Source organism: Hakea prostrata, unplaced genomic scaffold, assembly GCF_041222555.1.
Source record: "Hakea prostrata isolate BN-2017 unplaced genomic scaffold, UWA_Hpros_2 contig_109, whole genome shotgun sequence".
NCBI lineage: Eukaryota > Viridiplantae > Streptophyta > Magnoliopsida > Proteales > Proteaceae > Hakea > Hakea prostrata.
In genome coordinates this window covers 67,967-70,341 of record NW_028291228.1, presented here as the reverse complement: position 1 = coordinate 70,341, position 2,375 = coordinate 67,967, and the positions used below count along the sequence as shown (strand labels likewise).

At 36.7% G+C, this 2,375-nt stretch overlaps 1 long non-coding RNA gene across 2 annotated transcripts; it reads right to left on the bottom strand.

Annotated features, from left to right (window-relative positions):
- Positions 1-1,387: 1,387 nt before the first annotated feature.
- Positions 1,388-2,148, bottom strand: LOC148998853 (uncharacterized). Of its 2 annotated transcripts, none has more exons than XR_016171095.1 (3): positions 1,869-2,148; positions 1,685-1,740; positions 1,388-1,499 (listed from the first exon to the last, which is right to left on the bottom strand). It is a non-coding gene; the product is annotated as an uncharacterized LOC148998853 (long non-coding RNA). The 2 variants fall into 2 exon arrangements; XR_016171094.1 differs by having other exon boundaries at positions 1,388-1,490.
- Between the last annotated feature and the right edge of the window lie 227 nt (positions 2,149-2,375).

The following is a 2,375-nucleotide window of genomic DNA, read 5'->3' as shown; positions in this document are numbered from 1 at the left end:
AAGGTAGACCACTCTTTGACAGACGTTTTACATCTTGTAGAAGTTTGATCATGGACTTCATGAAACATAAAAGAATAGGAAGCAAAGCGATGAAGAGAAAAATAAGGCCAAGCATATTTTCTTCCTAAATCTCTGATCAAACGACTCTCAAGGTTCCCTTCAAATCCCCATAAGTTGGAAAGGATCTGCTGGAGAGACTAGCTGATTCATCAGCAGATCTCTAGATGAATAAAATAGGGCGTCCACTAGGTTCAATTTGGGGTTTCTATTCTGTGAATCCACTAATTATTGCATCATTTGAACAACTTGAAGGAGAATGAACTGATGCTGCAACAAATTTGAGTCTCTTGCTCATCTTGTTTTGTCCGAGGAAAAGCCATACATATTTGGAATCCCGTTGATGTTGATTCCGTACAGGCACCTCAAAATTTCTCCTACTACATAGCAAGAGTGCTAATGGATTAACTACAAATCATAAGAGGAATGAACCTTAACTGAGACATTGGTCAAATAGCATAAGATAAAGTGGGCATCTGAATTTTCTTTACACTCTTCAAGCTGAATACAGATGGGACCTTGGGATAATCTGCAGGAAATCAATGTACTGCAAGAAATCCTTAAGAGAGGATCAGAAATAGAGACCTTCATTTACTTGACTTGGTGATTGGTACATAACGCAGAGATAGGCTGGTTCAATTCAGTTTTCCATGCAGCAGATCATATGTCTTATTAATTTATGCAGAAACTAGAGAATATCTGAATTTTGGTAAATAAATCCATTAAAGTACCCTGAAGATAAACAGATATCCGGCTATCCGCATGTTGAATTTACAATCAGGAGGTCCAGCAATCCGACTTCTATGATGAGGGAAATATCCTGCTAGGTTTTCTAATCACAAAATCATTAATGCATGACCCATTCAAACATAAAGAGATATATGAAATCCATTCTTAAGATAAACACTGTGAGTAACATTTTAACCTTTGTTGAGTAGAATCAAGTTATGATGCTATAAGTATTTGGAAATCTCCCAAACTTCACCTTTGATGATTCTTTGAACTGACGATAACATGATTACAAAGAAACTACAATTGCTTCATATGACTACAAAGAAACTATCATTAACTTCTTAAATGCATACCAGAAAAAAATGTAGGAAAAAAAAAACAAAAAAAAAAAAAAAAAACAAACAAACAAACATAAGGCTAAAAGAATATATTTCAACAGCTTCCAACGTAAAGGAAAATGTCAAGAATGCGTTTGGGGGGCCTAGAGCCAGATATTAAAAGTAATGGAAGCCAAACATGTAATCTCAACAGGGCAAAAAAAAAAAAAAAAAAAAAAAAAAAAAAAGTTAAAATGTCACTAACAAAAAATATACCTGGTTTTTGCTAGAGGGACTATCTGGTTTTAAAGTCCTGAACGATGGTCTTTGCTCTCCAAATCCCAAATCTTAACACTCTCCTACGTTGCAGCACAAATTCAATACCTATTCGGACTAAAGCAAAGAGAATGAATAATAGCACCAGCATTGAGCGAATATGATTTATTCTAACAGTCCACAATTTGATTTGAAGATTATCAAATACAAGAGAATTACAACCGGTCACCTCACCACTACCCAAAAAAACAAAATAAAAGAGAATAGAGAAAAGAACCGTAAAAAAGAAGCAGTGGACTTACCAAAGAAAAATAACGAGAGCTTCGCTTGTGTTTGCTAGAATTACTGGAGTAGGAAGCTGAGCAGAAAAATAACTAAAACAATCAGAAGACAGAAAGAAAAATAAATAAATAAAGCTGAGAACATTCGAGATCAGAAGAGGGGAAGAAGAATTAAAATGGGGGGAGGGGCGGGGGGAAAACTTACCGGAGAAAATAGGAGTTGCAGCAACAAGCACAGCAAGGTAATCGTAGGTGGGAGAGATCAAGATTCCAAAGATAATGTCAGCAACAATAGAGCCGAGGAATCATTTGTGCTTCTTCTCTTATCACGAGAGAGCGTGAGAGAAAGATCGCCGGTGCTGCAAACCAATGATCGAGTGCTCGATAGAGAAATATTGCCGGAGCTGGAAATTAACGAGACTGATTCTCTGATTCGAAGTCTAAATTCTAAATCGGAGGTGGAAAGCGAGCGATTGAGATTTGCGGTTTTTGTTTGTAAAGGTCTTTTTCCAATACGTCCCTTAACTTGGGCCAAAACTCCCATAAGTGACTTACAATTAAATTACATTTAGTCACTTTCTTTCTTTCTTTCATTTTTCCCCTTTTTTTCTTTTCTTTGTAAGAAACACGAGAATAACATACGAGCCCAGGAGTCAGCACCTCCTGGACCCATGGACTGGAAATGGATCACTCCACTCCACTCAACATAATG